The sequence below is a fragment of the Pelodiscus sinensis genome, chromosome 12 (assembly GCF_049634645.1).
Source record: "Pelodiscus sinensis isolate JC-2024 chromosome 12, ASM4963464v1, whole genome shotgun sequence".
In the NCBI taxonomy this organism is placed as follows: domain Eukaryota; kingdom Metazoa; phylum Chordata; order Testudines; family Trionychidae; genus Pelodiscus; species Pelodiscus sinensis.
This window is the reverse complement of record NC_134722.1, coordinates 22,315,898-22,340,195: the sequence shown is the minus strand read 5'-3', so window position 1 is coordinate 22,340,195 and position 24,298 is coordinate 22,315,898. Positions and strand designations below refer to the sequence as shown.

Below are 24,298 nucleotides of genomic sequence, written 5' to 3'. Positions count from 1 at the left end.
TGGTCCCCTGAGTGAGAGGCAGGAGGGGGAGGAGAAGAGAAAGAGAGAGACAGAGAGAGGCAGGAGGCGGAGGAGAGCTGAGAAAGAGAGAGAGAGGAGGAGGCAGTAGGAGGAAGAGAGAGAGAGAGAGCAAGAGACTGGAGGCTCAGGAGAGAAGACTGACATGGAGGAGAGACCTGAAAATCCTGTCTTATGATGGGCTAATTGGCTAGTTGGACATAATACTCCAATTGAGCCCTAATCAGAGTCGAGTGGAAGAATTACTTAGAATCAGGGTTGGAAGAGGCCTCAGGAGCTCATCGAGTCCAACCCCCTGGCCAAAGCTGGGCAAAGCCCAACTAAATAATCCCATCCGGGGCTTTGTCAAAATGGGATTTAAAAACCTCTAGGGATGGAAATTCCACCGCCTCCCTCGGTAACCCATTCCAGTGCTTTACCACCCTCCTGGTGAAATAGTTTCTCCTAATATCCAACCTAGACCTCCCACACTGCAACTTGAGACCATTGCTCCTTGTTCTACCATCTGTCACTACTAAGAACAGCCTCTCTCCATCCTCTTTGGAACACCCCTTCAGGTAGTTATCAAATCTATCAAATCTCCCCTCACTCTTCTCTGCTGTTGACAAAATAACCCCAAATCCCGCAGCCGCTCCTCTTAAGTAATGTGCTCTGACCCCCTAATCATTTTTGTTGTCCTCCACTGAACTCTCTAATGTGTTTACATGTAGTCTGTACTGAGTATTGCTTTCCTCTGTGGGCTTGCTGGCCACGCTCAGTATTGCATCCCTCCTCCCTGTTACGGAAAATGGTCCCATTACTTGTTTTTCTGGCACAAACAAACTCTGATCTTGCTTTAAGTTAGAGTAACAGAAAGCTGCATACCAAATATGGTCCTAGCTCTTACCATTTAGAAGTTCTTGAACAAATGGACTCACATACTACTACACAGACAGGACTCACATACCCAGGGCTCAACAAATTATACAATCTACTCGCCCCTGGTGAGTAACCCGGAAGAACCGGGTTCTGGCGATCTGCGCATGCGCAGAATGATCTGCGCATGTGCAGATTGCCAGACAGCGCGAGTTCGGCAAGCCCTGCACATACCAATACACAGACTCACAGACAGACACACAAATCAGTAAAACATAGAGAGACTAGAAGATTTACCCAACATTGCTTGGGTCTTTAACTCAAATAAGTTTTGTTTTTCTTTATTTAAATCATTGTTCTGGTGTGGGGTTGGGGCTGAGGGGTTCAGTATGCAGGCTGCCTGATGGAAAGAGGACAGCCCCAGCCCTCTCTCACCTCGGCAACTTGGGGGCCACTGTCCATGGCCACTGCAGCTGGGGGACAGTTGAGGGACAGACAGACACACAGATAAATAGACATACAAACAGACAAACTCTCTGAAATATATAGTAGATAGCTGTCCCTTTCTCCAACCTTACTAGCCCAAGGGAGTTATTGCTGTTCTGATCCCCGTCTCTGGTCCCTTGCTGCCTCCTGTGGTCATTCTGCAGGATAACACCCTTCTACCAGATTCCCCCCCCCCCATTCCATTTTATGAGAAACATTTGAGTTCCACACACATCCCATTATCCTGGCACAACCGAACCCCGACCTTGCTTTAAGCTATGATAAGAGGAAGTGGAATACCAAATTTGGTGGTCCTAGCTCTTACCATTTGGAGTTCAAATGGGTCAAAGATGGATGGACAGACAGACACACATTTCTAAAATATATAGTAAAGATTTATGTTGTAATAACCCTGAGGGTTTGGTTCACCACTGGTCCTGATGCAAAGAGAACATAAAACGAGTCAGTTGGTACAGTATATGGGACAAAAGTAAGTTTGTTTTTTGCTTGCTGTTTTTCCTGGAGGCCAGGCTGAAGTCAGTGGCCCTGTGCTTCATCACACCAAGGCTGAATTGGGACCAACACCCTGAAGGCAGTGGATACAGCAATATTTAACTTACTCTTAAAGCAATGAACTGTGATGACTGATTTCCCCTTAAATTGCAAAGGATATACACAGATAAGTAGCAAGACACAGTGCTGGACTAAGCATAGGTTCCATGACAGAAAATGGAGAGTACAGGAGTAAGAGGAGCTATAATCAATGGTCAGAGAGTTTTCTATAGAAATCTGAGTTCAGACCTGTGTCATTAGTAAACCACATAAATACCTTTAAATGGACAGACCAACTGTAAACCAATTAAATTTGCTGATGACCCAGAACTCTAAGTGGATTGGTGAAAACAAAGCTACTGTTACATAAACTGGAGATCTCTTCCAGCAGGCAGTGAACTATGTATTCCACGGTTCAATGCCCAGGGACTAATTGAGAAGGGATAATTACCTATTCCTTACAAAAGATCAAATGTATTTTTGCTTGAAGAATATTATTGATGGGTCAAGTAGAGAATGCTCCACAACTAAGGACAAATTGGTGTGTTGACATTTGGAATGTTCAGCTGTAAGTTATGCAGTATTCATCTAAGGAGATGGAATTTGTTACAATTTGTAACTGACTACTTCATTTGTGGGCTGTGTATTACAGGAACATATAGATGCCCCAAACCAAGATAAGTGCCCCAACATGCTAGGCACACACCTGAAGCCCTAGCACTAGTGCTAGGTCTTCCATTGAAGAGTTTGTTTGCCTTTTCTATTTTAAAGGCTGTAATGTAGGAGGGGAAACAGGAAGAGAGAGGGGAACGAACTTGACTAAAGTCACACAGCAAGTTGTGGCGGTGCCAGTAACAGAATGAAGATGTTCTGAATCCCAGTGAAGTGTCCAATCCACTGGTACATTGCCTTTCTAATATGAGCTTAATTTCACTAGTAGAAGGAATAGCCTCAAGCAGCTAATCTAAACCATTTTTGCCATCTGCTGTCCATTTTATATTTCAAAGTATGTAAACTGTGTTTTATTTTAAGTCAGTTGCTGAGTTGAGAAGTTTCAGCCCAATTAAACTGTTCAGAGCAGACATGTTGTTTGGATTTCTATAAAAATAAAATAAAAATGCCTAGTATGAAATAGACTGGGTCAGTGGCAGTACTGACACGACTCTACACAGATGTATAAAAAGAAAGGTCTTTTATGCTCAGCACTCTCCGCTTTGATTAATTATGTTAATTGCTTATTGGCCTTCCAGAGCCAAGAGCTCATAAGTGGGAAAATGTAGTGACCAGTCTATGTTGCCATCATCTATTGGTGAATCCAATACATGAAGCAGCCAAGAAGCAGCCAAGCATAGCTTATAACCTTGGTTCTAATCAGTTTTCCCAGAGGACAGGACAGTTCAATTAGCTGGCAGCACCAAAACCTGTTTTCTTTTTTAAAAACTTTTATGTGATTTAGTGTTTTAATTGGTGTTAAGTTTTAAGTGTACTAAACTTGTCTACATAACTTCTTTTGAAAACACACAGATGCAGCATCAGAATGTATACTGCGACGCGCGCACGCGCGCACACACACACACACACACCCCCTTCGACTCAGACTAAGTGCTGAGTTGTGTTCATTTAGAATCTGATCCTGCACCTAGTTCTCACTGAGTTCACTGGTAACTGAGAATGCTCATAACCATGAATATCTGCAGGTCAGGGGATTTATTTGTTGGCTGGTTCATATATGGGACATATCCTAGATTCAGTATTTCAAGAGGCTATAATATAGATTGGTCTCTTCTTTATCTAGGAAGAGTAAGGTTAAACAGCCATGAATAGATTTAAGCTTAGGAAACATTTAAAAATTAGGATAAGCTTGAGTGCTTTGTTGAATGGCCACACAGAACTAGCCTAGATATCTCATGTAATGGTTTAGAACAGAGATATTCAGATCTAGGCTGCGACCTGCAAGTGCTTCTTTAATGTGTCTCCTGCTGCTCACTGCAGCACATGATATTAAAACACTATGTGATTTAATTATCAACCAGTCTAAGTTAGAAAAGCATCCTGATCAATTAATTAGGTTATTAACCAGCTATAATTGATAAAATAATAGTTGGTCAGTCATTTTGCTGTGAGTATAATATATGTATGTAAATAGTAAATGAAACAATGAATTCACACTCCTGTAGCTCTTCTGGGTAATGTTAATTGCTAATTTAGTTTCTGAACCACTAAGGTCTGAGTATCACTTAATTAGAGTTTTCTTCAAATATAAGTTTCTTTGCCTTCAAATAGAGTACCCAAAACACAGCATGAAGAATTGACTGACGGACAGAAATAAATGTATACAAAATAAAGGTACAAAAAATTAACAATCAGTTAATTTCATATATGACTCAAAAGTCTAAGTATTGCATGAGCAGAAAATAAAGTATGGTTTTCCTATTAATGAAATTATTAAAAATTATACAAAATGGTTTAAAAAGTAATAGAATGATATTTTAATGTCCACTGGAGATTGGTATTTAAAGAATGAAATGATCTTAGAATCTGACTTGAGTTCAAATATTTATGTTAAAATTCTTAGCAAGTAACAACATGACCGGTCATTATGAACTGTAATTCCAGCATTCCAGCTGGATTTTCCTAGGTTAAGCATTTATAATCTGATTATGCTATGCCCAACATTAAAGATTTTTAAAATTAGGCTACCTAAAATACTGACATGTTTGTTCTTTAATGTTTTACAGATTCATGGAGAAGATATTTGGCTTTTGAGCACAAAAATATCAGTTGAGGATTTCAGAAACCCGTTTTTGCTAATGGTGGATGGTGATCAAAACAAATAATTAAATCAAAAGTTTGGAAAAAACAGGTAAAGATTTCAGCCATACCTATAAAAATATTGCATGATGCAACAATATAAGACAATTTAAAATTGCTTGTTCAGATATTTTAATTGAATTATTACCTTGTTTATGTCAGGTATTGTACTTTAGTTTTTATAAATCTTTCATAATTATGGACATTTGAAGAAACCTGAATTTTATACAACAGTATTTATCACACCATCCCTTTGTCAATGAAACAAATATATTTACTTTTTAAAAGAATATAAACTAAGCCTCAGTTTTCTTGGTAAATCTTTTTCTTTAGTAAAAAGAACCATTTGGAAATATCAGAATCACAAATAGCACCAAATTCAAATGGTGGAAGTGAAAGACAAATCCTGTCTGAGAGTCTTTCAGAAAGTAGAGATGCTTAGGTTCAAAGTTACACAAATTTTAAATAGCTGGCACAATGCTGCTGTCATTAAAAATAATGGCAAGACTCCCTTGGACCTCAGTGGGGAGAAGGATACAAGGCTGTACCCATTTCCTTAAAAAATGTCCATTATTCTTTCTAACATACTGGTAGGTTACGCTTGGAGACTGTTTCCTCTGAAACATGTAAATGTTAATTTAGAAAAAACAGGAAAGTGCCATCCAGGCCCTTTGGAAAATATTACAAATTTGGAGGATGGAATGAAATTATTTTTTTTTGGTAAACAACAATAAATAGATGACAACATAAGATTGGCGAATGTTAAATATAAAACAATTTAATACAACTCTTGTGTATGAACCAAATGATGCCTGCCTTCATGACAGTCCTCAAAACTAACACCAGATACTTCCACTCTCTTCTTCTCTCCCCACATCTACAACCTCTTCTCCCACCACTTCCCTTCCTCCTGTTCGGACTCCCTATTCCTCTAAATGGATGAAAACATGGATGTGTCTTCAAAAATTGAACTCCTTATATTTTTTCTCTGCTCCTGCAAATAGTGGTCTACAAAGCTGGTCCAAAATCATAGGATAGGTTGAAAACCTTTTTAAGACCCTGAAAATCTTTTGAAATCCTCTTTTTGCTAAATGTCTCACAACCACTTCTGCTGAAGTTAAATGAGAAGACCAACGATCTTCTGTCATCCAGAACATGTAATCTCTTCCTCATCCCAAACTGCCCTCTTCAGGCTCTAGAATGAATAACTTCAATTTTAACCCAGATATATAGATGTGAATCAGTTAAATGAATAACTTGGAATCATATATAAGACACAATAAGCTAATAACACTTTCACTTTTGTACAAATCTATACAAAATACATAAAAATGATATTAATTATGCCATGAATAGAAGTGGGGACATTAAAAGTTAATGCCACAGCCTAGCTTAAGGAGTCACATAAATCAGTGATTCCCAACCACCAGTCCATGGACTGGTGCCGGGCTGCGAACTGCTGGCTGCCGGGCTATGGCATACTGCCAGGCCAAGCCCATGCCTTGATGATTGTCTTGGTGGGTCTCTGGATCAAGGCCCAGTCTGCCCAGAAATGCCCCTTCCTCTTCTCTCCCCAGCACTGCGTTGGCTTCTCTGCATGACGCTGCCTTGATGCAGGGAACACGCCCAAACTCAGGGGTGGGAAGGTCCCCAGGGGTAGGGGCTGCAGCATGTTGGGTTGCTCACTAGGACCCAGCAGCAGTGGGCAGGGGCTCTGGGAGCCAGGGCTGGGTTCAGCTCCCCCAAAACAGGAAGCAGCTCGTAGCTTCTGCTCATGGTGACTTTGGGGCCAGGCTCTGGGCTGGATCCCTGAGTCCCCGTGGGGGCTGCTGCTGGGCCCCAGGAGCCCAGGTTGCAACCAGGAGGGGGAATCTCCAGCAGGGCCAGTCCTGCTGCTCCACAGGACCCTCTCCTAGGACAGCACCCCTAGTCTGGGAAGCCCCTGCCCCAGGGTGGTCTGCACTTTGGGGGGCAGGTAAGAGAGCCCTCTCTCCCCACCCCCAGGAGCAGTGCCCCTTGTGCCCTGGGGCTGCATGGGGAAGGCTTGATCCTGGGCAGTTCCTAGTGGAGCTGGCTGCGATCCCTGCCCAGGGAAGCCCTGCCAGCTCCCACTGTGTGCAGGGCAGGGGGAGCCTGTCCTGGGGGGATCGAGAGGGGTCTGAAGAAGGGTGGGAGCAGATAAGGGGATGAGGGGGAACAGGGATGTGCGAGGCAGGGGCAGGAGAGGGATGCAGGAGGTGCTGAAGGAAAGTTGGGAGGATTCAGGGGAGACTTATGGGGAGGATAGGAGCAGGGGTGCAATGGATGGAAACTCTGAGGGGGGGGACACAGGGAGAAAAAGGGGGGCAGGAGGCTGGGCGGAGACTGTGGGAGCAAGAGCAGCCTGGCTGGGGAAGGGAGAGACATGGGGCAGGGGTTGTACAGAAGGAGTTGGGAGAGATAAAATGGTAGTTCCCCCACCCCATGAGGTAGGAGTGGGGGAACCTCCGTGGCTATGCTCTGCGTCTCCCTGGTCTGCAGGGAGACGGGGAGCAAAGCCTTGGAGCACGCCCGCAGCGGGACAGCCCAGGCGCGCCCGAGCTGTCCCGCTGCGGGCGTGCTCCAAGGCTTTGCTCCCGGTCTCCCTGGTCTGCAGGGAGATGGGGAGCAAAGCCTTGGAGCACGCCCGCAGCGGGACAGCCCAGGCGCGCCCGGGCTGTCCCTCTGCGGGCATGCTCCAAGGCTGTGCTCCGTGTCTCCCTGGTCTGCTGGGGGGGGTACCCCCCCAGCAGACCAGGGAGACGTGGAACAGCTTTTCTCGCCCCGGAGGACGGGGGTGGTGGGACTGCAGCACATCTGGGCGTCCCGCTGCTCCAGTCCTCTGGGGCGAGAAAAGCCACGTTCGTAACTGCGGATCCGACATAAGTCGGATCCGCGTAACTCGCGGACTGCCTGTAGTTTGGCTCCAATTTAAGCAATAAAGTTGCCAATAGCAAAAAAAAAATATTATTATTATTCAGCACATTGGGTCCTGAGATCATGGACCCAACAATGAAACTGCTGGGGGCTGAGCACGTTGAAAGTCTGGCTCTTAATTAAGGTACCTAAGTGGGCTAAATTTGGCCCCACGTATGATTGCTGAGCACTGGAATATCTGACCTGAGCTCTTAGGAAAATATATCTCTATGTTGTTGTTTAATATGACCATTTGGAGAATTCTGCCTGTTTCAATCTGAAATGGACTAGAAAGGGATAAATGTATATTTTAGATACAATTTTCAGACTAAAGGTATGTTTTGGCAGGTGTGTTTTCACATACCATGGGAGTGCATGGTATTATCTAATAAAGAGTAGAATTATTTTCTACTAACCGTGGAAAAACACTACTTAAAGAAGTATGGCATCTGCAAAAACTTAGGCCTACTTGTTGTGGCAATGCAAGCCCAAGCAGTGGCCAGATGCAATTGGGCCCAAAAGTCTCATTCCCCTGCTAAAACACTTCCTATTTAATAACCCAAACAATATGATTTGTTTAAAATGTTTGGCCCTCTGAAAGTAGTTTCCCTCTTGCCTTCCCCTTGCCTAAGTAATTAGTGATAATTAATAAACCTTCTTTTACAGTGGAGGGCTAGGCTTAAGCTTCCCTGATGAAGTCTGTCTTATCTTGTCACCTGCAGATTTATTTCATATGGATCATGCTACCAGTTCATGCTACCCTTCCTTTGATAATTTTACAGAGTGAAACTGACCTTGTTGAAGAAAGTGTAGCGTCAACAATGTAAACATCTCCATCTGCAAATCTGAGACCTTTGAGGGAGTGAGGGCTCCTGCTGGGGATTTGGGCTCTGGGGTGGGGCTGGGGATGTGGGGTTTGAGGTGCAAGAGCGGGCTCAAGGATGGAGCTGGAGTTGGGATGCAGGAGAGGGTGTGCAGTGTTGGCTCCAGAAGGTAGTTTGGATGAGGGAGGGGGCTCTCAGCTGGTGCAAGGGGTTGGAATGTGTGTTTGTGTGGGGTGAGCTCTGGGAAGGAGTTTGGGTGTGAGAAGAGACTTGGGGTGTGGGATTCCAGTGGCATTTACCATAAACCCCAGGCACATGGGTCTAAGTGCATAGGTGTCCAGGGAGTCCCGGTGTGTTATCCTTGTGCCTGGACATTGGCCAGGAACCAAAACCAATGGGACCTGCGGAGCTGGCACTCAGGGTAGGGGGCAGCATGTGGAACCTGCCTGGCCACCTATGCACTTAGGGGCCACAAGGATCTGGGAACCCTGTGGATCCACTACGCTCATGAGATGAATGGCGTGGATGACCTAGGAAGTCATCCTGGGTCTTATGCGATTCTGTGCAAAAGTAAGGGAGAAGAAGGGCATATTGCCAGGGCATATTTCCTTTCAGTTCAGTTTTACTATGTTAATAGCACTAAGCATATTTGTTAAAGAAGTAGTTTAAGGCTTTATGTTGTGTGTTGTTTTAAATTCAGTACTCCTTTTATTTAGCAAATCTCTTCGTCAGCTGCACTCACAATCTGTTCCTTTCAGTTTTACAGTCCACTGCTGCATTTCCTCCTCCTCCTGTTTTGACTTGTGTAGTTGATCGGAGTTCTCAGTTTCCTGTACTTCATCTTCCTCTCCCCTTGCCAATGTCTGGTTACGCGGGTTGCATTTCATTATCAAAAGAACAGGTTTCACAGCTTTTCTGGGGATTGTCTGTATGTTAATGTGACTGGTGCTATATAAATACCTAAGACAGAGGGATAATCTTAGTTATGTTTCATAGCATGCTTTCCTCTATATTTTTTCAAAGGGATACAGTTAAACAACTTGATATGTACAGCATGCCAATAAACTGAGAGTTGTGTGTGCAGTGTTAAAGCTGTGTATCTATGTAGTGACCTCTGCCATTTATTTTTACTGGAGGTAGGAACCCTGCTAGGATAATGCTGTAGGGAGGAAGAGTAGAATTGTGAGAGCCTGTTGAAAGGGCCCACAACTCATGGATGATACGGAGCTATACTCTGTGGTATCATCTTCTGCACTGCCACAGATGGAGGTTTTAGGGACCGTCTGAGGCTGGTGAATCAGGATCTATGTGATTTCTCTGACTGTTCCCCCATATGCTTTGGAAATATTACACATAGAGAGGATCCTGCAAGACTGAAGCCATGGTAGCTATCATGGTAGCTGTACGGTTGAGGGGAAGGATTCTTTCCCTCTCCCTGATCTCCATGGAGAAGCAGAATGTGAAGCCTGTGAGCTCATGCTTTGGATGGAGAACAAGAATGTCCCTCTTGTGTTTATATAATATTTTAATTTATATTGAGTAAATATATTATGCCTTTTATCTGAGCTCCTCCGTGCAAGCCAAATTCAGATTGAAAATTTCATGTGCTGTCTTCTCCTCTATACAGAAGAGATTTGGAAATACTCTCTGTACAGGAAACCTAAGGCTGCAGAATCTAGGCAGAAAGCATGCCTGTATCTGTGTGTTGCTTTGTCATGTACTACAGTAAAATGAACTTAATCCTCCCAGCTTTCTGACCTACATTGCTCTGCTGATGATTAGGCAAATATGTCTAAGACAAGGAAATGATAAGCAAAATGTGTCCCCTCAGAAGGCATGGAGGCCCCTTATCTGAGGTAACACATAACAGTGACAGCTTGGCCTCCAAGATGGGAACAGCAGAATCTTCTGCATCTACTTTTAATTTGTTGAGCTACAGGGTTTCCAATATTTGTAGAAAACAACAGAAATAATAAAATACTGCTCTCAAATGCACGTTAGAATTTTCAATGTTGTAATTTAGCAGCGATGGGGAGTGATACTATGCACAAAAACAAAGACAACATCACAGATAAATTGTGTGCCCCCATGTTTCAGTCCTACAAACCCAACTAGTAGCACCAACTGCCCCATTACTGACATATAATTTTAGAAACAAGTAGTCCTATGGCACCTTAGCCCTGGTCTATGCTGGGGGTTATTTTGAAATAACTCCCCTTATTTCAAAATAACAAGCAGAGTATCCATTCTACCAAGCCCATTATTTCAAAATAGTGGGCTTGATATTTCAAAATAATAACTCCTGCTTTCCACGAGGAACAATGCCGATTTCAAAATAGCAGTAGTGTGGATGCTCCACTGCTGCTATTTTGAAATAGTTACTTCCAAGAGTCATTCAAAGTAATTACTTCCCAGTGCTTCCTGGTGCTGTAGGTCAAAGTAGCATGTCCGCATTAAGGGAGCCTGCCTTAGACTAATTTTGAAGCTTTCCTGTAGTGTGGACATGCTATTTTGAAATAGTTATTTCAGAAGTTATTTCAAAATAATTTCCTAATGAAGACATGCCCTTAGAAACTAACAAAAATATATAGAATCATGAACTTTCGTGCTTAAAACTCACTTCATCAGATGAGTTGGGAGTGGAAATAACAAACTAATATATATAAAGAACAGAAGAAGTTCTATGCCACAGGCTTACCTATTTTTAAAGTTACAGACTAACATGGCTATACCTCTGAGATCATAAAATTTTAGACCTTGCCATGTAAAAATACTGATTTTAGTATCCATAGTCTTCTGTCACGCCATGAAAATTAGCATGTTCAACAGACTAACTGAATATTAGCAATGACTGGTTGCTCTGTATGAAAGCCTGACCCTGCACATTGTGTATGTGCTCAGCCTCTATGGAAGTACCATGATTTGTCCAAGTTAAAAAAAAGTCAATGAAATGAAATTATACAACTCCGTGAGTTACAAACCTGATAAGAATACATTGAATGAAATGTTCATCGGCACCCATGTGAATCCATGATGCATCAAAGAAACCTGGGCCAGAAGCCTCCCAATCCTTGTCCCTGTCCTCATCTTTCCAAAAAGTGCTATTATTGCTGCTTTTGTGTATTATGAACAGCAGGCCCAACAGCTGCACCTATTAGACTGATTCATCTGGAAGAGTCAATCCATTGAATGAACTGCTGTGGAAGCAGAATTTGAATGTATTTACTCTGATTGCAGTTTCTCAGAAATATTAGTATGTATGTTCTCTGCTCTGGCTCCGGACAGATTTTTCCTTCTAATGGATATAGTGCACTCCAGATTTGGGAGTTAGTAAGTGAATTTTGAAATCTTGTTCACCTGCTATAACACTGAGCATGATGGTATGACATACTAACCTGGGTTCTATTCAGGAAAGCACTTAAACATGTGTTTAAAGTCCCACTGAAATCAATGCAACTGAAACATATGCTTAAAATTAAGCATGGCTTTGAGCGCTGTCCAGAATAGGGATGGATGCTTACATGCTCTCCTGAATCAGGGTTCTGAAAAGTAAATATTTAACACAGCAATCTGAAAAAACAACAGCAAAGACACTTAACCTGATTTTGTTACTGCAAGGGAATGGGGAATTATTGCAACAGGTCTGAAAATAGACTGTCAGGAATTTTGGGGCAGGAATTTTACCTGGGGATTGAAGATTGGTGGGTTCAAAGTCCCACCCCCCACCGCCCACCGAAGCAGCAGCTGGACAGCCAACAGGGGCTGCCCCAGGGATGGACCTTTCTGTTTTCCTCACAAAGATTTAATTTCTACTTTTTAAACAATGCCTTTTTATCTCTCACTGCTTCTTTAACTTAGTTGTTAAGCCACGCTGGCACTTTTTTGGTTTTCTAAGGGTACATCTACACAGCACCATTATGTTGGAATAACTGATGTTGTTTCCAAATAATGAAGTGCGCATCTACACACAAGCAGTTATTTCGACATAATGTCAAAATAATGTCCAGCCAGAGGACTTCTTACTCTGACTTCTGTAACCCTCATTTTACAAGGATTAAGGGAAGTCAGAGGAAGAGTGCTCTATTTTGAAATAAGTGCTGTGTAGACGCACCCAAATTCAAAATAAGCTATTTCGAATTAAGATACGCAATTAGCATAGCACAAGTTGCGTAGCTTATTTTGAGTTTAGCTGTGCAGATGTACCCTTACTGTGTTTTTGAATTTGGGGTATACAGGTAGTCCCCGAGTTACGTGGATCCGACTTATGTCGGATCCCTACATACGAACGGGGTTTTTCTCGCCACGGAGGACGGGGGTGGCGGGACCACCTGCGTCCTCTGTGGCGAGAAAAGCTGCTCCGCGTCTCCCTGGTCTGCTGGGGGGGAACCCCCCAGCAGACCAGGGAGACGCGGAGCAAAGCCGCGGAGGACGCGGGCGACGGGACAGCGGTGCGTCTCGGCGGTCCCGCCACCCGCGTCCTCCGCGGCTTTGCTCCGTGTCTCCCTGGTCTGCTGGGGTGTACATAACCCGGGGACTGCCTGTACATTTAAGTTGAGCCTCTGTTATGGTATTTTTGAAAAGTTTCCATGCAGCTTGCAGGGATTTTGCTTTGGGCACTGTACCTTTCAATTTCTGTTCTTGAGCCAATATGGTTCATATTTAAGCTTTTATCAATAAGCATGAGGACTAGATTTTTTTTAAAGCTGAGATCTTGAAGATCTTGGGCTTTGAGGAAAAATATAAAATACTGTGAGACTTGCAACAAAATCATGAGTTGGCTTTCTCTAGCCAACTACTAAATATAAATACACTACAATGTAAATTTTCATTGTGTCTTTTGAGTTCTTTATTTCTACAGCCATTTCTACATCGTGTCTTCTGAGTTCCATTTCTACAGCCAGTTTGCAGTTTCCCAGTTCAACTTTTAAGTAATTTTTTGCCAGAAACTGGTAATGCTTGATTGAATTTATTTAATGCTCTACTAGTCCTCTGCTACAATAAAACTATCATTTGCAAATGACTCTGTAAATATGACACTTTAAAGAACTTTTGCAATTTGATTTGGGAATGATTTTCCCTAGATGCTTTTGAGCAGTGAAATCTTTAGTTCTCTTTTTTTCCAAGTGAAAATAATTTGTTAGAACTACATTGACTCATAAAGAGAAACATGCACATACTGGTACAACAAGTTTTTGCAGAGTTTATAGATCTCTCAAGGTGGGTACTCAAAGTAGGCGCCTGTTTTTGGAAATGCAGGATTTTGCCTTTGTACTTTATTTTCCTCATCTATAAACCGGGGAAATTACTTTTACTGACCTTAAGGGTGTGTCTGGACTACAGAGTTTTGTCGACAAAAGTGGACTTTTGTCGACAAAACTATACCTGCGTCTACACTACCGCTGAGTTCTGTCGACATAATGTTGACAGAACGCAGCAGTTTTGTCGACGCTGGTAAACCTCATTTTACGAGGCATAACGCCTTTTGTCGACAGAGTTCTGCTTTGTCGACAGAACTGAATGTAGTCTAGATGCTCTTTGTCGACAGAAGCTTTGTCGACAGTATCTGTCGACAAAACTTCTGTCGACAAAAGCCTGTAGTCTAGACGTACCCTAAAAGAAAGCTATGTAGATTAAATAAGTATTATGTTTATTAAAAAGCTAAGTATTATGTTTATTAAATCAATGTTTATTATGTTTCTTAAATCTAATGTTTATTAGATCAAAGCTAAGTATTATGTTTATTAAAATGTCCATGTATGACAAAAGGAGACTGGATTCCTATAACTGTTAACTAGAACAGATTATATAGCACTCTATTTCTTAACTATACTGTACAACCTAAATACAGTAGAGCCTATTCACAGCAACTTTTTTGAAATGTCATGGCTAAACTGAATTCAATTATGTGGGTAATAAAGGATTAACTCTCTTCATACACAGTTGTTTTAATTTAATATAGGGTCTGATCCTGTGAAATGCGGAAAACCTCAGTTTCTCATTGACTTCAATGGGATTTGAGAGAGCTCAGCACCTTTTAAAACTGGGTCCCTAATCTTTTGTTGGGAACATAATAACTATAGCAGGAGACATTCCATCTGTATGTTCTTACAGTATGTACAGGATTTTGATACCTTTGTATTATTCTGTTTAAATCTTAATGTGTTGCTAGGTAACTAGCCATGTCCAAAATGAACAAACATGTAGACCTTTTGTTCTCCTGGTCTTTGGCACTCTTGTACCCATCAGTAACAAATTTGTTTTATTATAAAAGGAATTGCCAGCACTTTTGTAATAAGAGATTGGCCAGCTTTTTCTTCCACTATTTTAATTATAGCATTAAAATAAAAAAAAAATCATCGATCAGTCTGGCTATTTTAATTTAACTTTATCCAAACAAAATATTTATAAATTAAGCAAATTTGGCTGCTTTATCCTCTTTTGTAAAGGATAACTTCTTTTTTAGAGAGATTAAAATAGTTTTCTTTATGAGCTAATTGTATTTTAATTTTCAAAAGAAATATTAAGGTGTTGGAGATGTTGAAGTTTAAAAACATTTCCTAGAGTTCAGGGTCAGCAATTATGTTCTAACAGGATGTTACTACAGTCAGTATTGTGAATTCATTATTGGTGGTGATATTTTTTATTATAATTCTTTCATTTTGTTGTTTACTGTTTATAGCTAAAAGATATTTATGGCATGTAATATATATGCATTTTCTCACTCAAAGTTCTTATCAAGTCAAGGTAGCAGTTAAAAAATAGATATTCTTTGCATTATTCTTTATGTACTTTCATAGGGTCATATTCAGAGAGGGAGTTCCACTCCTCCAGTTTCATTCTTTCTGTTCCATTCCTTGCTTATCCCTAACAAAACCTGATTATTTGACCTTTGTGTGCAAAGGGAATAATTTTCATAGTATAAATGGTATATAATTAAAAGCAGTAAATTCTTTGTTCACTCTTTGCTAACTCTGCAGTGCTTATCCAGACAAAAGGTATTTTGGGAGAAATCCTGGCTCCATTTAAGTCAGTGGTAAAAATCTCATTGATTTCAGTAGGGTCAAGACCTACCCATGATCTGATTGGGGCACACATGTGCAAGATCTGTGGAACACAGGATGCCCACAGAGCCACTGCAGAGTAGCACTAGCAAGACAGTTGTTAAATGTGTGCAGTAGCAAGATAAGATTCCTGTAAGATTTTGGATTAAAATACAAAAGGATCGGTACACAGACCAGAAGGTGATGTGCTACTGAATCTCACAGTTATATTAGCATTTCTTTTTTGGAACTTACAGAAGAACAAATTTATGTAACAGACGTAAATTTAGGACAGACCACTATGCAACTTGATAATATCCGAGAATCCAAAGACAAAGGAGCCATACATTCCCTGTAATGCTGCAAAGTGAAGCTTCTGTAATTCTCTTCAGAGAAACCAATTTGCCTTAACCCACTGCTATTTAGAGTCACTATCACATAGAGGAAAACTAGTGGTTATATGTTGCTTTTTGATGCATATGACAAAGATAGCCTGTATAGGAATTGCACTAGGCTCAGTTGCTAAAACCCTACATTCAGAATAACTACTGAGTCCAGTTGTTACCAACTATGTGATAAAGGGGGTTGGAATGTATTTTGGGGCAAGAGGGAACTGGAGAGCTTAGGACATAGGAGAACCTTAGTAATAGCCAAACTCAGAAGAAAGCTTATATAAATAAGCCAAGCCTTGGGAAGAATGTGAATTTGGACACTCATTCAGGATCTCTATGCTCTGATGGAGATTCTGTATCGATGCTGTCTATTCACATTTAGTAGATGAAGTGAAATTCTCACACTCCTTTTGCACAAAGAGGAAAAATGGAAAACTCTTTGAAATGGGTGGTGCAATGATAGCTACAGCAGCATCCCAATCTGTCTAATGCCCACCAAAAGCACAGTCTGCAGAAACAAGGTGCTGCACGGGTGTCAGCCCAACACGCCTAGTTGCAAGTTTGCAGTCCAACAGCAACAAAAGTTCCCTCATCAGCATGCTCAAGGTGCAGCCCAATAGCAACAGTAGTTCACAAGGCAGCTGCTTCAGTCTCATTAACCAGATTGCACAGCTGCCCAGGTTGCCAGTAAGTCTTAGCTCTTCCTGTTTTTCCGAGGGAAGCCATTGCAGCTTTCTGTGAGAAGCATTTCTGGCCTATATGTTTGGGTCCCTTTTTTTTGACAAGGAAGGTAGGTACAAGTAGCATTTGGGAGTCTGGCTCAGGGTGCAGCTACAAATTATGAGCCATGAAGGACACTACGCTGGGCCTGTTGGTGAAGTCTGAGGTAAAGCAGAGATTTTGAGGACGGCACATTTTCTCAGGGATGTGGCCACACACCTTTGCTTAGTACTCAGTAGCCTTGGACACGTGTTGGCTCAAGCCCTCACCTTGTGAAATCTGCCTGAGAGGGTGTAGACTTGAGTTCATCAATAATCTGGATGTGAACCATCATGACCATAATCAGACCCTATAACAGAAACACAATCAGTTGGACAGAGTGGAAAGCTGCCACGGAGAAGAAAAATGGCTTTAGCACTCAGAGGTAGGAAATCGAAGGGTAAATGCATTTGTATATCCTCTGGAGATTCAGTACCTCAGCACATTATCGTCTTTCTTTCTAAGTGGAAACCTGTGACATAGAAAAAATGCCCTGCCCCTTTAAGGAGTGTGACTGTGCCACATGTTAATATGGGGAGAGCCACAGCCTAAGGCTACAATGGTCACAGCTCCTCTGTTATATGTGGGGGTGATATCTGCATGGGATTGATATCAGGCCTCATCAATTAGATACTCTTTGGAGTGACCAGGAATTAGTGAATGAGTTGGGCCAGCAAGCCCAATTAAAACGACTTGTGCCCATGTGTGTCCATGTATACCTCCCTTGACTGTCATCCCCTCTGATTTAGTAGCCAGGGAGGTGCTGCTCATTATCATGGCAGTTGTACTGGGGAGAGATTTGGAACAGTTTCCTGCCATCTTGAGCTCCAGAGCGGATTATGAAATCTCTCGTGGTCACAGCAAGGGCAACCAACATGCAGGCAGGATCTTGGGTTATCTTTAGGGCTCTACCAAATTCACAGGACATTTGGTCAATTTCACAGTCACACAGTCACAGGATTTTAAAAATCATAAAAAATGAGATCAGAAATGTTATGGTGTTATAATTTTAGGGGTCTTGACCCAAAAAAGATGGGTCTATGGGGGGAGGAGTTGCAGTATCGTTACCCTTACTTCTGTACTGCTACTGGCGCTGGTGCTGCCTTCAGAGCTGGGCAGCTAGAGAGTGGTGGCTACTGGCCAGGAGCCCCAATCTCTGAAGGCAGAGCTGCCGCTAGCAGCAGCACAGAAGTAAGGATGACGTAGTATGGTATTGCCACCCTTATTTCTTCATAGCAGCCTGCAGAGCTGGGCTCTCAGTCAGCGATTGTTACTCTCCGGTCATCCAGCTCTGAAGGCAGCAGCATAGAAATAAGGGAAGCACATGGTATGGGATTGTAACCCTTACTTATGTCCTGCTGCTGGCAAGCCATCCAAACTGGGTGCTTGGCAAAAAGACGCCACTCTAACTGCCCAGCTCTGAAGACAGCACAGCTATAAGGGTGGCAACCCCCGGCTCTGACTTTCTCAGGGGCTGCAGGGACACGCCAGCCGCTTCCAGGAGCACAATTACCACAAGGATAATTATTCCAGACATGACAGGTTAGGCATTAAAATAGCCTTGTGACCCCTGCAAGTGTGTCAGGACCTCCAATCTGAGAAACACTGGTTTCCTCCAAGAAATCTGTGTAATACAAGGTAAAAGCACACAGAAGACCAGATTTCAAAGGAAAAAGACCTGATTTCACAATCCGTGACACATTTTTCATGGCTATGAATTTGGTAGAATCCTAGTCATTTCATGGCAATGTGGGATTTTGAGAACTGAGTCCCAAATGGGTTTCACAGGGTAAAGCAAAGGTGAGTACAACCTTGGGCTTGCTAAATGAAGTGATAAGAAATTACTGACAGAAAGGGGATGACTCAGAGAAAAGTTAGGGACTCAATCTACTTGTAATGAGTTCTGCAATAGTAAGCCATGTATGATGTTCACTAAGAATTTTTTCCAACCTGCTTTAAGAACTGTGTAGTTTTGACTTTATCAGGTTACCACTCCAGTGGTATTGGGCCCAGAGAAAAATGTGGGATCATTAACATATCGTTGCTAGACTTAACTTTTTCAGTGACCTAGATCAAATAGAGGTCTCATTTAATGTGCATTATCACTGTTTTAATGATATTTTGTATTTAAATACCATGAACTGATGTGGTGCATTGAAAGAGGGAGTCACAGCCTTAACTCAGTTTCCTGGAATTTGTGCATTTCAATAAGATCCTTACATTATTTAAACATATTTTTTGGTTTATTATATTAAGATGTTTGGCCTGATCTAGATTATGCTGCTTCACATAAGTGATGAAAGGGCCATTGTACTTCGCAGCAAAATCATTGCTACTCATCCAGATCATTGACCTATTTCTTTGAGTCATAAGTACAATTTCTGAAGTTCTACTGCCTTCGGTAATGCTTTACAATGCTGTGTTTTACACCACTATTTTGAAGCAGTTTTGCTTGACGTGTAATTTTTAAAAGATTATAGGGACTGACTGAAAATAAGTGAAAGTTTTAAAAAGTGACTATGAACTCACTTTTCAGATGCCTAAAGGTTTCTTTTTCAGTAACGCTTTCTTTTGGATTGTATACAAACTTAGATTAATAGAGATCAATTCAGCCCAAATATAACTTCATTCTGGTATAAAACTAGGGGGAGAGGTGGCCAACACGTTGGAGGATGAAAGTAAAATTTAAAAAGAGCTTGATAAATTGGAGACGACAAAATGAAATTCAGCAAAGGCAAACATAAGGTGGTGCACTTAAGGAAGAAAAACCAAATGCACAAATACAAAATGAGGGATAATTGGATTGGAAGCAGCTCTGCTAAGAAGGATCTGGGAGTTGTGATGGATCACAACTTCCACATGAGTCAACAATGCAATGCTGTGAAAAAAAAAGGCAAATGAAATTTTGGATTTGTATTCATAGACGGGTAGCAGGCAAGTCATGAGAGATGACAGAACCTCTCTACTTCTGCACTGGTTAGGCATCAGCTGGAATATTGTGTTTACTTTTGGTAACCACTCTAAGGAAATGATGTAGATTAAACTGGAAAGAATCCAGAGGCAACTAACAAAAATGATAAAAAGGCTAGAGTGAAAGCCATGTGAACAACGACTGAAGGAGCTGGGTATTTTTAGTTTGAAAAAAAAAAGGAGATATTTGGAACTATGTATGGATCCTGCAACTCTCAATGCTACTAGATTACCCTTGCTGCAGAACTGCTTAGGCCATGATAACACCGATATCTGTGGACTCATGGGGCTCCTTTAATATGGCTATGTAGCATCCCAACAGATATTTTGCAACTGGAGATTCTGTTCCAAAAAATAAGGAAACTTTTTTTGAAGGTCATCAGCATCCCAATGAAACCATATGTGAATTTGCATGACATTTGCAGTGGCTGGCTAGGACTGTGAATTTGGGAATGCTATGACGATCATGCTCAGAGATAGCATGGTGATTGGAATAGCCAATGACCACCTAAGTGAACAGTTACTGGATGAAGATTCAAGAATTCTAACTTTTGATGCTGGGGTGGTGAGAGTGGAGCATTTGAGCAGGATCAGGCTGAAAGGGGTTCTGTGTCTCAGACTTTTGTTCCTTTTGTGTCGACATTTAAACTGTCAGCTGCTCCTCCTGCTTTCATTACCTTACTGACTCCCGCCAGTTCCTCAGAGGTCCTGCTGTGGTTTACAGGTCAATACACTGCCAATTTCCCTGCCTGAGCTGCTAGCACTGCTATTTGCTGGGCTTGCTGGAAGGAAGAACATTTGAAGCTTAGTGTGCCACAGCATGCTGGTTCACAGTGATGGGAGGCCTGAAGTGCACACAGTAAATGTGAAGCTGCATGAGACCATCTTTCCCAGGGAAGCTGATGTTTCTTTTGGTATGATCTTCTCATGCAGCAATGCCCCTGAGCGGCTATCTGATATCACAGAAATTAATGGTATGCCACTGAAGGGCATGGTGGATATGGGTGCTGAAGTTGTTGATCCCTCTGGGTTAGTTCACAGTGTGGATATTTTTCTTCACTCAGCACACAGTCAACCTGTGGAACTCCTTGCCAGAGGATGTGGTGAAGGCTAGAACTTTAACAGGGTTTAAAAAAGAGCTAGATAGATTTATGGAGGTTAGGTCCATCAATGGCTATTAGCCAGGATAGGTAGAAATGGTATCCCTAGCCTCTTTCTTTGGAGGTGGGTGACAGGGGAGGGATCACCTGAGGATTATCTGTTGTGATCCTTCCCTCTGGGACAACTGGCATTGGCAACTGTCGGCAGACAGGATACAGGGCTAGATGGACCTTTGGTCTGACCCAGTATGTTCTTATGCCAAACTATAGAGGTTATAAAAGCTTGGGATTTGTTTGCTTTGAAGACAGTGGATGGAGCTGTATGCTCTGCTGTGCTCTGCAAAGGCCTAGCTTTGACTTGCAAAGTTTTATATTGATAAGGTCACTGCTGCAAATGTGGTTCCATTGTTGTCCTACCATCTGTGCTTACAGCTTGGTATCCTGCATGAACTCTCACAGTACTCCTCAGGTGTAGTTATGATGGGTACAACAGAAAGGGATACCCAATTTACTGTTTAGACTTAGAGACACCATGATTTATATAACAGTGATGGTGTTCTATCCACAGGATATGTGTACTCTCTGTAGTTGGATTCAGACACCAAGCCCTTTGCATCACCTGCCCTTTGTGTACCTCCTGTGCTTGTGGACAAGATCCAGATAGAACTGTGGCACATGAAAGATAATAGTATCTTTTGGGAGGTGGAAGGACTGATGGATTAGAGCTTGCCCATGGTTACTTTAAACAAGAATTCAACTATACACAGATATTAAGGCACTTAATAAATATGTGTAACATGAGCAGTTTTAATTCCCATCTTTAAAGAGGTGGCATGCTGAGTAAGTGGGGAAAATACTTGTGTCTGAAGGTCTGTAGTTGTTGCTGACTTTGATCACTCCATTTGGGAGGGACTGCTACCAACCCACGGCTCCCTTTTTGTTTAGTCTCTGCTTCCGAAATATTCCAGAGTGTGGTCTCTCAACTCCTTGATAATAGCCAGGGTACATGTTACCGTTTGAATGACATTCTCCTTTTTGATGAGACCCTTCGTGAGCGTAATGCTATTCTGGACTAAGTGCTAACCCGACTCTTAACAAAATGGCAAAAAGTGCAGTTTTGCAAAAGACACTAGAGTTTCTAGAGCTTTCTTTGACCATCGATGGTGTGAAGCTGATACCTGAATGGCTACGTGCTGTTTCTTTGCTATTGTTAGCCATTGATTATAGCCGTTTACATTCATTCCTTGGCCTACATCAATACATAGGTAGCCAGGCTTTGTCCCATTTTAGTACTGTTGCCAAAGCACTGTGGAATTTAACCCAAGACCAGGGGCAGTTGGTTTGGACTAAAGAAACAAAGCAGGGTTTTGTCAAGCCTCTGTTGGATCCATGTTTGTGCTTATTTTGATCCAAGGAGCCCTGTAATGAAATAGTGTGGTGCATGCATTTGGGACATAGATGCAGTTCTGCTCCAGGAAGGATTGGCTAGTTATATTTGCATCCCATAAACTCACCCCAATGGTAGGAAAATATTCCCAGATTGAAGGGTACTATATCAAGAATTCTAGCTCAAAGTCTACTTAGTGAGAGAACTTTTTACATTAGAAACTAGTCATTTGCCTAATGTTGGGCCTCTATGAGAAAGCCATTGACTTGCTGAATGTGAGGCTATAGCAAATGAGTTACTCATTTGCAGCAGTATATCTTTAATTTGGTATATATCAAAGGAAGATCTAATTTATTTATCAATCCTCTTTTGAGAAATTCTGCTGGGTTGGCAACCTCATATGCAGAAATGGAAAAGTACTTTGTCTACATTCTACAGAATTCAGGCCAAGCTCATGGTGAATAGATGTGCTAAGTGACATTTCTTATGCATTGAAGTCCAGGTAGTCATCTCAGAAGTATTGCAAGAGTCCTGGATATGTCTCATAAAAGGCATTTTAGGAGTTAAGGAGATGAAGGAGCTTCTGCATGGTTATATTTGTTGGCCAGAGCTATACTCAGGCATGTATAAGCATGAACAGCCTGCACAATGCATAGAATTACTATTGCTCTTGCCCTTTCAAATTAGGAGTGATAGATAGACCATGGCATAGAATTGCAGTGGTTATTACTAGCCCCTCAATTTCATTGCATTGTGGCTACAACACTGGCTTTGGATTGTTATCGACTATTACTGTGGTTACCCCTTTGCTTTCATAATTTCACAAGGCACCTCAAAGGAGCTAATTTCTTGCCTAACCACTTTATTTGTAATGTTTAGTCTACAAGACAGCGTTCCTTCAGATGATGGCTCATCTTTTTTTATCAAGGGAGCTTGAAGGCTTTCAAGCTAAATTGTGAGGACCAAGTTGACCATGCTGATGGAAAAAAGATTCATTCTACCGCTTCCCCTGTGAAAGTTGCATCTCTTACCCCGCAGGGCTAACGATGCTAGTAACTTGATATAAATAAGAAAACTGCTTAGACAAAGATTGTAGGTTGCTAAAATTAAATTTTAATCACTGAAAAGTATTGTTTTGTTTTGTTACTAATCATATCTGTCTCTTTTTCTCATTTAATATCACTTAAACTTCTTTAAAAAAGAGTGGTCCTGTGGCACTCCAGAGACTAACATATATATATACAGGCAGTCCCCAGGTTATGTACAAGATAGAGACTGTAGGTTTGTTCTTAAGTTGAATCTGTATGTAAGTTGGAACTGGCGTCCAGATTCAGCCGCTGCTGAAACTGACCAGCGGCTGACTACAGGAAGCCCGAGGCAGAGTTGTTCTGCCCTGGGCTTCCTGGAATCAGCCGCTGATCAATTTCAACAGGCTGAATCTGGATGCCAGTTCCGACTTACATACAGATTCAACTTAAGAACCCCAGGCGTCCCCAAGTCAGCTGCTGCTGAAACTGATCAGCGGCTGATTCCAGGAAGCCTGGGGCAGAGCAACTCTGCCTCGGGCTTCCTGTAGTCAGCACTGGTCAGTTTCAGCAGCGGCTGACTTGGGGACGCCTGGGGCAGAGCAGCTGGGGTGCTGCTGGATTGCTCCAGTAGCGCCGCTCCTCGGCACTACTGGACCAACCCAGCAGCACCCCAGCTGCTCTGCTCCAGGCATCCTGATTCAGCCGCTGCAGAAACTGACCAGCAGAGGCTGAATCAGGATGCCTGGGGCAGAGCAGCTGGGGTGCTGCCCGGTTGGTCCAGTAGCGCCCAGAGCGGCGCTGCGGGACCAACCGGCAGCGCCCCAGCTGCTCTACCACAGGCGTCCAGAGAAAAGCCTGGTCTGCTGGGGGGGGGAGTACTAGCTGCGCCCCCCACCCCCCCAGCAGACCAGGGAGACGCGGGCGGTGGACCGAGATGCACCGCGGTCCCGCCGCCCGGGTCCTCCATGGCTTTGTTCCGTGTCTCCCTGGTCTGCTGGAGACCAGCAGACCAGGGAGACGGGGAGCAAAGCCTCTGAGGATGCCGGCAACGGGACAGCCGCGGCGCGTCTGGGCTGTCCCGCTGCCCGCGTGCTCCGTGGCTTTGCTCCCTGTCTCCCTGGTCTGCTGGTCTCCAGCAGACC

General features: G+C 42.6%; 1 protein-coding gene and 1 long non-coding RNA gene across 2 annotated transcripts in view; one reads left to right on the top strand and one right to left on the bottom strand.

Annotated features, from left to right (window-relative positions):
* LOC142831067 (uncharacterized) overlaps window positions 1–24,298 on the top strand; it is a 176,137-nt gene that overhangs the window by 31,295 nt on the left and 120,544 nt on the right. Inside the window, exon 2 of the long non-coding RNA XR_012906688.1 lies at window positions 4,650–4,774. This is a non-coding gene — a long non-coding RNA (uncharacterized LOC142831067). The remainder of the gene's footprint in view (window positions 1–4,649; window positions 4,775–24,298) is intronic.
* The window catches only part of SLC7A10 (solute carrier family 7 member 10), a 101,657-nt gene that overhangs the window by 51,400 nt on the left and 25,959 nt on the right, over window positions 1–24,298 (bottom strand). The gene's annotated exons all lie outside the window — the stretch shown is intronic.